General features: G+C 41.2%; 1 pseudogene; it reads right to left on the reverse strand.

Moving 5' to 3' along the window:
* Positions 1-12,270: 12,270 nt before the first annotated feature.
* On the reverse strand, positions 12,271-12,758 carry Gm12441 (annotated as a pseudogene).
* Positions 12,759-13,717: the final 959 nt, after the last annotated feature.

The raw sequence follows: 13,717 nt of genomic DNA on the forward strand, positions 1-13,717 counted from the left end.
CTAAACAAAGAATTCTCACCTGAGGAATACCGAATGGCTGAGAAGCACCTGAAAAAAATGTTCAACATCCTTAATCATCAGGGAAATGCAAATCAGAACAACCCTGAGTTTCCACTTCACTCCAGTCAGAATGGCTAAGATCAAAAATTCAGGTGACAGCAGATGCTGGTGAGGATGTGGAGAAAGAGGAACACTCCTCCATTGTTGGTGGGATTGCAAGCTTGTACAACCACTCTAGAAATTAGTCTGGCGGTCCCTCAGAAAATTGGACATAGTACTACTGGAGGATCCCTCAATACCTCTCTTGGGAATATATCCAGAAGATGTTCCAACCGGTAAGAAGGACACATGCTCCACTATGTTCATAGCAGCTTTATTTATAATAGCCAGAAGCTGAAAAGAACCCAGATGTCCCTCAACAGAGGAATGGATACAGAAAATGTGGTACATTTACATAATGGAGTACTACTCAGCTATTAAAAAAATGAATTTATGAAATTCCTAGGCAAATGGATGGACCTGGAGGGCATCATCCTGAGTGAGGTAACCCAATCACAAAGGAACTCTCACAATATGTACTCACTGATAAATGGATATTAGTCCAGAAACTTAGAATACCCAAGATATAAGATACAATTTGCTAAACACATGAAATTCAAGAAGAATGAATACCAAAGTGTGGACACTTTGCCCCTTCTTAGAAATGGGAACAAAACACCCATCGAAGGAGTTACAGAGACAAAGTTTGGAGCTGTGACGAAAGGATGGACCATCTAGTGATTGCCTTATGCAGGGATCCATCCCATAATCAGCTTCCAAACGCTGACACCATTGCATACACCATCAAGATTTTGCTGAAAGGACCCAGATAGAGCTGTCTCTTGTGAGACTATGCCGGGGCCTAGCAAACACAGAAGTGGATGATCACAGTCAGCTATTGGATGGATCACATGGCCCCCAATGGAGGAGCTAGAGAAATTACCCAAGGAGCTAAAGGGAACTGCAACCCTATAGGTGGAACAACAATATGAACTAACCAGCACCCCGGAGCTCTTGTCTCTAGCTGCATATGTATCAAAAGATGGCCTAGTCGGCCATCACTGCAAAGAAAGGCCCTTTGGACTTGCAAACTTTATATGCCCCAGTACAGGGGAACTCCAGGGCCAAAAAGGGGGAGTGGGTTGGTAGGGGATTGGGGGGTGGGTGGGTATGGGGAACTTTTGGGATATCATTGAAAATGTAAACGAGAAAAATACCTAATAAAAAATAAATTAATTAATTTTAAAAAAAGAATCAATTAATTTATGAAATTCTTAGACAAATGAGTGGATCTGGAGAATATCATCCTAAGTGAGGTAACTCAATCACAAAAGAACACAGATGATATGCACTCACTGATAAGTGGATATTAGCCCAGAAGAGCAGAATACCCAAGATAAAATTTGCAAAACACATGAAACTCAAGAAGAAGGAAGACCAAAGTCTGGATACTTAGATCCTTCTTAGAAGGGGAAACAAATGCTCATGGAAGGAGTTACAGAGACACAGTCTAGAGTAGAGACTGAAGGAAGGACCATCCAAAAACTGCCTCACCTGGGGATCCATCCCATGATTAACCACCAAACCCAGACACTATTTCAGATGTTAACAAGAGCAAGAGCTTGCTGACAGGAGCCTCATCAATCTGTCTCCTGAGATGCTCTGCCAGTGCCTGACAAATACAGAAGTGGATGCTCACAGTCATCCATTGAATGAAGCACAGGGTCCCCAATGAAGTAGCTGTAGGAAGTAAGCCAAGGAGCTGAAGGGGTTTGCAGTCCCAAAGGAAGAGCAACAATATGAACTAACCAGTACCCCCAGAGCTTCCTGGGACTAAACCACCAATCAAAGAAAACACATGGTGGGACTCATGGCTCTAGTTGCATATGTAGCAGAGGATTGCCTAGTCGGTCATCAATGGAAGGAGAGGCCCTTGGTCCTGTGAAGGTTCTATGCCCCAGTATAGGGAAATGCCAGGTCCAGGAAGCAGGAGTGGGTAAGTTGTGGAGCAGGGGGAGTGGGGAGGGGATTTTCGGAGGGGAAACTAGGAAAGGGGATAACATTTGAAATGTAAATAAAGAAAATATCTAATAAAAAATTCAAAGAAAAAAGAAATCAATTTATTCTCCCTTATTCAGTCAGTGCCAAGTCTGGGCTGGTCGTATACATGCCACTGTGTATGTAACACTTAAAAACTGGGTAGTGACAGACACTACTGTTCCTTTGTCGTATGTTTTGTTTTCAGAAGACACCATGAAAGTGCAAATGCCCACTGACTACCATTCATCATTACTCCTGTGATGCTCGGTTAAGTCTGCATTTCCTACAGAGATCTACCGGGGATCTGATATACCATTCGTTGATCATGAGCCCTTGGTCTATCTCATCTCCATCCTCCTCATTCCAGGTTCTGTCATTGTCTCTCATTTTACAACAAATACTAAAGCTGTTTAACTTGTATTTTCCTGCTCTTTTCTCTGCCACTTCCAAATTTATGTCAGTTCTCTACATTTAAAGTAATCTTGCCCCCAAAATAGTATTTAAGAATTTGAAAATGATATTAAAATTTTTTCAAAAATAACAGGCTATGCAGGAAATCTCTAAATAAAATAGAAAGAAATTAAAAAATACTATCTCTCATAAGATAGTGCAGTATATTTTGAAACTTCAATAAATGATAAGGTTTGATATTCAATAAAAATTAAAAATACATGCAGCATAATAGTTCAGAAACAGATTCAAATGCCTATCAAGTTTTGGCTTGTCATGAAGGTGACATATCAAACTGGGTAAAGATTGAAGAATTCAAAGAATGGTGTTGGGGAACTTTCTGGCTATGAAGGGGGAAAATAAAACTATATTTCTCTCATCAAAAATAAATTCCAGATGTATTATTCAAATGTAGAGAATATAAGACTTAAAGAAATGCATGAGAAGTAAAAAGGATTACATTTACCATGCTGTCTATCATAGCTCTAAAACGTAGACAAACATTGATTTTTGAACATCAGATGACAAAGAACCACAATCCCTGGGAGACCAGACACAAATGACAGGAGCCTAAGATTGCCCGGCCTTGCAAATGTCCAGGCTATACCTTGGAGAAAGGGAAGCCAACTAGCTCAGTGTCTCACTATGCAGAGAAGATGAGGCCTGAAGGTCTAAGATTGGTAAAGACCACAGACTGATGTTCTAGAGAAGAAGATACAAAAGGCAAGTGCTGAGAATTCCAGAATCTCCTGACAATTGTCAACCTCAATATCCTTAACAGACTTGTAGGGGTCAACTAGTAGAGGTGCCCAAAGTTGAGAGGACAGCCATCTAAAAGATTAGAAGGCATGCTCAGAGTGGACTCGAGATGGTCTTATTCTCCCATCTAGAAACACCTCAGGATTGAAAGGACATCAGGTTTGCCTCTTTAATGAGAGATATTTTTTCCATTAAATAATGCTGTTATCTTGAATAACAAGATGCAAATGGACAAAAATCAAATTCAAGAATTGGTTTGGGATGTAACTCAGTAATAAACCAAATGTAGTGCAAGTTCCTGAATTTGATTATTTTTTTTAGATAAATTCTTCTTTCATACAATACATCTGGACCACAATTTCCCCTCCTTCCACTCTTCCAGCTCCCTGTAACTTCCCTGCTCCCTAGATCTACTCCCTCTCCATCTCCTTTCAGGAAAAAAAAAAAAAAAAAAAAAAAAAACAGGTCTCAAAGGGATGGCAGCCAAACAGGACAAATGGAGATACAAAACAAAAAGGCAAAAGCCATCATATTGAAGTTGAATAAGGCAACCTAATTGTAGGAAAAGAGTCCCAAGAGCAAGCAAGAGTCAGGGACACACTCCATCCCAAAGTTGGGAGTCCCACAAAAACACCAAGCTAACAGTCACCACATATACACAGAGAACCTTTTGCAAACCTATGTGGACCACCCCACCCCCCATGCTTGCTGTTTCAGTCTCTTGAGTCCCTATGAGCCCTGCTTGGTTGATTCTCTAAGCTATGTTCTCCTAGTCCCCTCCTCCATCCACTCTGACTCCTGTGATCTTTCCATGCTATCTTCCAGGGATTCCCTGAGCTCCAAAAGGAGATACCCTATGGAGACCTCCAATGTAGACTATCTCTCATTATAATGTTTGGTTGTGCCTGCTCTTCTGTTCTGCCAGAGGAAGCCTCTCTGATGGTGACTGGACAAGACACCAATATATGAGTATAGCAGAATGTCTTTAGGAATCATTTCGTTGCTTTTTTTTTTTTTTTTTTTTTTTTTTTGGCCAGTCATATCTGATTCTATGCTAGGTCTCCAGTTTCAAGCAGTGTCAGATGTAGGCTCCCATTTTTGTTGTGGTCCTCAAGTTAAATGAGACATTGGTTGATCCCTCCCACAAGTTCTGTACCACCATTGCCCCAACACATCTTGCAGGCAGAACAGTTTGTAGGTCAAAGGATTTGTGGCTGTGTTGTTGTCTAGGTTCCTCATTTGGTAACCTGCAGAGTATCTTCTCACATGAAAGAGACTAGAAGGCGAAGGCTCCATGCACGCATCACTGTAGAAGTTGTGTGGATGTTTTCCTTGGCAGTGGGACCCTGCTGCCAGTTTGTGTCCTAGTATCAACCTGAATCATTTCTGATATCTTCATTTGTATTTTCTTCAAAGACTTGAGGTTTTTTCATCATACAAGACTTTCACTTGTTTTGTTAGAGCTATTCCAAGATATTTTATATTATTCAAAGCTATTATGAAAGGCACTCTTCTTTCTCAGTCCATATGTTATTTATATATGTGAAAGGGATATTGATTTTTGTGAATTAAATTTGGATTCAAGGAGGAGCTAGAGAAATTACCCAAGAAGCTGAAGGGGTCTGCAACCCTATAGGTGGAACAACAATATGAACTAATCAGTACCCCCAGAGCTCGTGTCTCTAGCTGCATATGTATCAGAAGATGGCCTAGTCAGCCATCATTGGGAAGAGAGGCCCCTTGGTATTGCAAACTTTATATAACCCAGTATAGGGGAATGCCAGGGCCAAGAAGTGCGAGTGAGTGGGTAGGGGAAGCGGGGGGGGGGGGGTAATAGGGGACTTTGGGGATAGCATTTGAAATGTAAATGAAGAAAATATCTAATAAATTTTTTTTGTTTTGGGGGAGTTTTTTGTTTCTTTGTTTTGTTTTCTAAGAGTTATTTTAAAAATATATGTGTGGTGGTGCACACCTTTTTTTTTTAATTGGGTATTTATTTCATTTATATTTCCAATGCTATCTCAAAAGTCCCCCACACGCTCCCCCACCCACTCCCCCACCCTCCCACTCCCACTTCTTGGCCCTGTCGTTCCCCTGTACTGAGGCATATAAAGTTTGCAAGACTAATGGGCCTCTCTTTCCACTGATGGCCAACTAGGCCATTTTCTGATTCATATGCAGCTAGAAATAAGAGCTCCAGGGGGGTACTGGTTAGTTCATATTGTTGTTCCACCTATAAGATTGCAGATCCCTTTAGCTCCTTGGGTACTTTCTCTAGCTCCTCCATTGGGGGCCCTGTGGTCCATCCAATAGCTGACTGTGAGCATATGCTGGTGTATGCAATGGTGTCAGCATATGGAGGCTGATTATGGGATGGATCCCCGGATATGGCAGTCTCTAGATGGTCCATCCTTTCGTCTCAGCTCCAACCTTTGTCTTTGTCCACACTTTGGTCTTCGTTCTTCTTGAGTTTCATGTGTTTTGCAAATTGTATCTTATATCTTGGGTATTCTAAGTTTCTGGGCTAATATCCACTTATCAGTGAGTACATATTGTATGAGTTCTTTTGTGATTAGGTTACCTCACTCAGGATGATGCCCTCCAGGTCCATCCATTTGCCTAGGAATTTCATAAATTCATTCTTTTTAATAGCTGAGTAGTACTCCATTGTGTAAATGTACCACATTTTCTGTATCCATCCCTCTGTTGAGGGGCATTTGGGTTCTTTCCAGCTTCTGACTATTATAAATAAGGCTGCTATGAACATAGTGGAGCATGTGTCCTTCTTACCTGTTGGAACATCTTCTGGATATATGCCCAGGAGAGGTATTGCAGGATCCTCCAGTAGTACTATGTCCAATTTTCTGAGGAACAGCCAGACTGATTTCCAGAGTGGTTGTACAAGCTTGCAATCCCACCAACAAAAATTAAAAAAAAATGTATGCAACTACTTTGCTGGAAATGTCCATCAGATATAAGAGTTCCCTAGTGGAATATTTAGATCCACCTATGTTTATTATTAGATCATCTGCATATAAAGGTACTTTGACTTCTTCATTTCCAATTTGTATATGAAAAAAATAGAATGGGATCAGGAACCCCCCCCCTCCCAGATCAAGTTCTCTGCACAAAGGAGGTTTTTCTCACAGGGACAAAGAGCATAAAATAAGAGACAGATAGGAGATAAAGGACAAGGTAGAAGGGAAAGGGGTATTTGTCCCAGGGGACAAAGAGCTGGCTTTTTATAGAGAGGAGGCAGATGTGGCCCAAAGTCAATGGTGTTTTATAAAGGTAAAGGCATTAACCCTGTGTTAGGGTGAAATGTTTACTTTTTTTTTTTTTTTTTTCCATTTTTTATTAGGTATTTAGCTCATTTACATTTCCAATGCTATAACAAAAGTCCCCCTTACCCACCCACCCCCACTCCCCTACCCACCCACTCCCCCCCTTTGGCCCTGGCGTTCCCCTGTACCGGGGCACACAAAGTCTGCGTGTCCAATGGGCCTCTCTTTCCAGTGATGGCCGACTAGGCCATCGAAATGTTTACTTTTAATTGAAATTATACTCAACTTCTCAACAGAGACTCCAAGCTATAAGTGCCTGGACAGATGTCTTGTAGTCTCTAAAAAACCATAGATGCCAACCTAGACTATTATATCCAGCAAAACTCTCAATCATTATAGATGAAAAAACAATATATTTTATGAGAAATACAAATTTAAAAAATATCTGGCTACAAATACAGCACTTCAGAAAATACTAAAGGAAAACCCCAACCCAACAAGGATAACTACAAGTAATTCCATAGCAGAAAAACAAGAGAAGTGCACACACGCGCACACACACACACACATATGCAACCAACAACAACAACATCAAAATAACATAAACTAACAAGTCACTGGTCATTAATATCTCTCACCATCAGTGGATCGATTTCCCAATAAAAAGACATGGGCTAAAAGATTGGATGGGAAAACAGGATCCATCATTCTACTTTATACAAGAAACACATCTCAGCAATAAAGATAGATATTAACTCAGAATAAAGGACTGTAAAAAGTTTTCTAAGCAAACAGACCCAAGAAGCAAGCTGGAGTAGCCACTCTAATATGTAATAAAATAGGCTTTCAGCCAAAATTAATCAAAAGAGACAGGAAAGAGCACCTCATGCTCTGAATATCTGTACCCCAAAACACAGGCAGCCACATTTGAAAAAAAATCATTGCCAAAGCTTAAATCTCACATCAAACCCCATACATTAATAGAGGGAGACTTCAACACTCCACTCTCACCAATTGACAGGTCATCCAGACAAAAAATTACACAGGAAATTAATGAAGCTAACCAGCATTATGAACCAAATGGACCTAACAGACATATACAAAATATACCTTCTTCTCAGCACGTCATAGATCCTTCTTGAAAATTGACCATATGGTCAGTCACAAAGCAAACCTCAACAGATATGAGAAAATTGAAATAATGCCTTGTACCTTATTAGACAACTATGAATGAAAGCAGGACTTCAACAACAGAAACACCAGAAAGCTTACACACTCATGGAAACAGAGCAGCTCTCTACTCAATGAAATAAAGAAATAAATTAAAGATTTTCTAGAATTCAATGAAAATGAGGGCAAAACATAGCCAAATTTAAGGGACACAATGAAAGCAGTGCTAAGAGGAAATCCATAGCACTAAGTGCCTCAATAAAGAAATTAGAAAGTTTTCATTCCAGAAATTTAAAAGTATACATGAAAGCCATAACACACCTAGGAGGACTAAAAGGCAGGAAATAATAAAAATCAGTGCTGAAATCAATCAATTAAAAACAAAACAATACAAAGAATCAATGAAACCAAGAGTTGATCCTTTGAGAAAATAAGCAAGCTAGACAGAGACAGAGCGAGAGTACCCAAATAAACAAAATTAAAAATAAAAATGGAGACATAACAACAAACAATGAAAAATTCAAAGAACTCTTAGTTCTCATTTCCAAAACCAATATTGGAAAATCTTAACAAAACTAATGATTTTCTAGACAGATTCCACTCACCAAGGTTAAACCAAGATCAGTTAAGCTATTTAAACTGCCCTATAATCCCTAAAGGAATAGAAGCAGTCATTAAAATCTCTCAACCAAAACAGGGGGGCTCAGAGCTAGATGGTTTTCTTACAGACTTTCAAAGAAGAGCCAATACCAAATATTCTTCAAACTATTCCACAAAATAGAAACAGAAAAAAACACTGCCAAACTCATTCTATGAAGCCACAGTCACCTAAAAAATGTTCAACCTCCTTAGTCATCAGGGAAATGCATATCAAAACAACCCTGAGAGTCAAACAACCTCACACCAGAATGACTAATATCAAAAACTCGGGTGACAACAGATGCTGGCGAGGATGTGGAGAAAGAGGAACACTCCTCCATTGCTGGTAGGATTGCAAACAGGTTTAACCACTCTGGACATCAGTCTGGTGGCGCCTCAGAAAGTTGGACATAGTAATATCTGAGAGCCCAGCTATACCACTCCTGGGCATATACCCAGAGAACTCCTACAGATGACTTCAGCAAAATAGCTGTATACAAAATTAACATTTAGAAAATGAGTATCCCTTCTTTATACAAACAGGCTAAGAAAGAAGTGAGGGAAATGAAACAATACCCTTTACAATAACCACAGATAATATAAAATACCTTGATGTAACGCTAACCAATCAAGTGAAAGACTGATATGACAAAAACTTCAATTCACTAAAGAAAGAAATCAAGAAGGAATCAGAAGATGCAAAGATCTTCCGTGCTCATGGGTCAGTAGGATTAATATAATGAAAATGGCCATCCTATCAAAAGCAACTTACAGACTGAATGCAATTCCCATCAAAATTCTAACACAATTCGTTACAGATTTTGAAAGAACAATTCTCAGTCCCATATGGAAAAACAAAAATCCCCAGGATAGCTAAAAAAAAAAATAAAAATAAATAAAAAAAAATCCTGAACAATAAAAGAATTTATGGAGGCATCACTATCCCTGATTTCAAGCTATACTACAGAACAATAGTAATAAAACACGCATGATATTGGTATAGAAACAGACAAGTGGATCAATGGAATAGAGTAAAAGACTCTGAAATAAACCCTTACACCTATGGACATTTAACAAAGAAAGCAAAATTATACAATGGAAAAGGGAGAGAATCTTCCACAAATGGTGTTGGCCTAACTGGATGTCTGAATGTAGATGGATGCAAACAGATCCGTATTCATCACACTGAACAAAACTCAAGACTAAGTGTATCAAAAACCTCAGTTCCAAAACCATACACACTAAATCTAATAGAACAGAAAGTGGGGAAAGGCTTTGAATTCATTGATACAGGAGACAAATTTTGAAGAATACCAATGGCTCAGGCACTAAGATCAACAATTGATAAATGAGACCTTGTGAAACTGAAAAGCTTCTGTAAGGCAAAGGAAACTAACAGTAGGACAAAACAGCAGCCTACAGATTGGGAACCCTATGCCAACCCTACATCTGACAGAGGGATAATATATAAAATGTATAAAGAACTAAAGAAACTAGGCATGGACAACTAAATAATGCAATTAAAAAGTGGGGTACTAATGAGTACACATGGTGGGACTCATGGCTCCAGCCATATATGTAGCAGAGGATGGCCTAGTTGGTCATCAGTGGGAGGAAAGGACCTTGGTCCTGTGAAGGCTCTATGCCCCAATGTAGGGGAATGCCAGGGCCAGGAAGCTGGTGTGGATGGGGGGGCTGGAGGGGAGGAGTTAGGGGATTTTTGGAGGGGAAATCAGGAAAGGGGATAACATTTGAAATGTAAATAAAGTAAATAATAAACAAAAAAAGAAAAAAGTGGGGTACAGAGCTAAACAGTTCTCAATAGAATATTGAATGGCTGAAAAGCACTTAAAAAAATGTTCAAAGTCCTTGGTAATCAGGAAAATAAAAATCAAAACAACTCTGAAATTCCATCATACAGCCATCACATTGGCTAAGTTCAGAAACTCAAGTTGGCACATGCTGGTGAAAATGTGGAACAAGGGAAACACTCACAACATTGGGGATATGGAATCTGAATAGGCCACCTCCTGTAGCCAGGCCGGAACCCAAGAGGAACCATAGGGGCACCAATTCACCCACAAACTTTCCCCTCCGAATGTATCCTGTCTACAAGAAATGCAGGGACAGGGGATGGAGCAGAGACTGAGGAATTGGTCAAGCAATATCTGGCCCAATTAGAGATCCATCCCATGGGCAAGTACCAATTCCTGATGCTATTAATGATGTTGTTATGCTTATAGACAGGAGTCTAACAAGGTGTCCTCTGAGAGGCTCCACCCAGCAGTTGACTCTGACAGATGTAGGGAACCACAGCCAAACATTTTATGGAGCTTGAGAACTCTTATGGAAGAGTTGGGGGAAAGATTGAGGGCCTCGAAGGGGATTGGAAGGGAGTGGATCATGGGGAGGTACTGTGGGAAAAAGAGGTTGGGGTACATAGTGAATAAATACATTTTTAAAAAGAACCAAAAAAGCATTTGTGAAAACAAATATCTGGACATGGCTTCAGTGCCCCTTCCATCTTTAAAGAGCAGACCAATTAAAGGAATTATGATGACTCATTGTTGTAGCCTTATGTTACTTAGAATGGTATACTCTGTTCTGTTTTGCTTTGTTTTGTCATAAACCAGATACAGGAGAGAAGTACAGAGGTTCAGGAAATTGAATAGAAACACACAGCAGTGGGGAATGGGGACCTAGGAGTAGCCACCAGAAAGTCCCAGTCTCCAGGGAAGCGAGAGGCTCATAAGACCCAATGGTGATGACTTTAGCCAAAATGCCCAACAAAGAGAAGATACAACAACCTGTAGAGACCACCTCCAGTAGATAGGCACGACTTCCAGTTGAAGAATAAGGCCACCCACCATGCATCTCAAACATTTTAACCCAGTCATGTCCCTATCCAAAGAAAAGACAGGGACAAAAAATGGAACCGAGACATAAGGAAAGGCCACCCAGAGACTGTCCCACCTAGGAATCCATCTCATCTACAGACACAAAACTCCTACACTATTGCTGATACCAAGAAGTGTTCCCTGACAGGAGCCTGGTATGACTGTTCCCTGAGAGGTTCTACCAGCACCTAACCAATACAGATGCAGATGCTCACAGCCAACCATTGGACTGAGCCCGAGAACCCCAAGGGAAAGAGCTAGGAGAAGGACTGAAGGAGCTGAGGGGGGTTGTAACCCCATAGGAAAACAATATCAACTAACTGAACTACACAGAGATCCCAGGAACTAAACCACCAACCAAAGAGTATACATGGAGGGATCCATGGCTCCAGATGTAGCAGAGGATTGCCTTGTCTGACAGTGGGAGGGGAGGCCCTTGGTCCTGTGGAGGCTTGATATCTCAGTGTAGGGGGATGTTAGACTGGTAGGCAGTGGATGAGTGGGTGGAGGAGCACCCTCATAAAGTCAAGGAGGGATGGGATGGGGGTGGAGACCACTCCCCTGGGAAGGGGGATATCATTTGAAATGTAAATGAATAAAGTGATTAATTTTTTAAAAAGAAAAAAAAGATATATACAAAAGTATCCAAGAAATGTGTTATGCATAGCCGATTCTGATTAAGAGAGATTTTGGGGTTTTGTTTTGTTTTGTTTTGTTTTGTTTTACAGCTGGGATAATTTATTAAAACTATCTGGTCAGATAGGGCCATAAGCCTTGGTACCAGGGAGACAGGGAGACCACTTTACTGGAAAAGCTGCCTATGTTCCTGGAGGGAGGGAAATCTCCACCGAATGAGCACTGGAAGTGTATGCTCAGAAGGTGCTGTGTTCCAGTACTCCTAGCTTACTTCTGGGTTTAGGAGCTGCAGACAGAGCTCCCTCTGCTCTGTAGTAGGAGACACAGTTCCCCTGGCCTGGCCTTCCACCAGGAGCTCAACCAATGTCTGTCTGCAGGGCGGGCTGTAGCCAAAGGTCCATCTTCTGCTCCACTTCTGCCTGCTTCCAAAGAGGTTGTCCCAGCTTCCGGGGCTCTGCAGGTCATGCCTCGTGGATGTGCCAAGGCTAGGGCCAGGATCGAGTAGCCCGTGAAAGTACCCAGATCCAGAGCTTTCTTGGCCTTGATGAGCTGCGCCAGGTTGGTCAGAAGCTGGGCCTGTTCACAGATCATCATGGAATCCCCCTGCGGCTGCTCCAGGTTCAGCAATCACAGGCTCCTCAGCTCCCTCATGAAGCAGCTCAGCAGATACTGCCACAGGGGATTGTCCTCAGGTGGCAGCAAGCACCATTGCTGCCTAGACCCCCCGCCCCCCACGGAGGCCACTGGTTCCCCAGCAAGAGACCAGTAGCTAAGGCAGTGCCCAGCGCTGCCAGTCCAGGGCCAGCACTGCAGAGATAGATAGCCGAGGGACGGGCTGGGCCATGGTGCAGGTTAGTGGAAAATTTTTTTAATTGTTTTTTTTTTATTTTTTCATTGTGTTTCATCAACTTTTTAACCATGTATAAAAGTGTATTTGATATATAAAATGTGAATTTAAATGTGTGTGAATATGCACATACATATATGTACATATACATGTTATATGTGTATACAGCTCTCTTTCCTTGTCCTACCCAGAATCGACCACCTTTTGTTTTATCTTCATACACAAACCCCATTGGATTCTGGTCAACCAGGTACCCACTCTGGTGTGTCCTCCTTTCCTCTACTCATGTCTTCCTAGATGCACATGTGTTCTACTAAAATGTTGTAAGTAGAGGCCAGTGGTGTGGTCCTACATCCTCTCATTCACTGGTCACACTTCCTTCTTGTCTTCCCAGCAGCAAAGACTTCCCTGACCTCACACCAAATTGAGATATGATGACCTGGAAGAGCCTTAGAGTAAACAGAAGTGATCTGAGGCATGTGCTTGGTGACTATGAAATTAGAAAACAGAATCACACACACATACACACACACACACACACACACACACACACACACACACAAATTGATTAGAAGAAATTATTGAAGGTCTTAATTGTATAAGTGGAAACAAAATGACCAAGAAGTGGGAAATGTGTGAAGGTGAGAGGTTTTTATTCTGCTTTCTTTTCACTTTTTTATTAGATATTTTCTTCATTTACATTTCAAATGCTATCTTGAAATTACCCTATACCATCCCCCCACCCTGCTCCCCTACCCACCCACTCCCACTTCTTGGCCCTGGCATTCTCCTGTACTGGGGCATATAAAGTTTGCCAGACCAAGGGGCCTCTCTTCCCAATGATGGCGAGACTTACCTGCCATTGGAAAGGCACACAACCAACAGATGAAGTGGGCATGGTTCCCAGGGAGGAGCTCACCTTCCTGTGCAGCTGCAGGCCTTCCCCAAATTGATTT

The sequence above is a fragment of the Mus musculus genome, chromosome 3 (genome assembly GCF_000001635.26).
Source record: "Mus musculus strain C57BL/6J chromosome 3, GRCm38.p6 C57BL/6J".
NCBI lineage: Eukaryota > Metazoa > Chordata > Mammalia > Rodentia > Muridae > Mus > Mus musculus.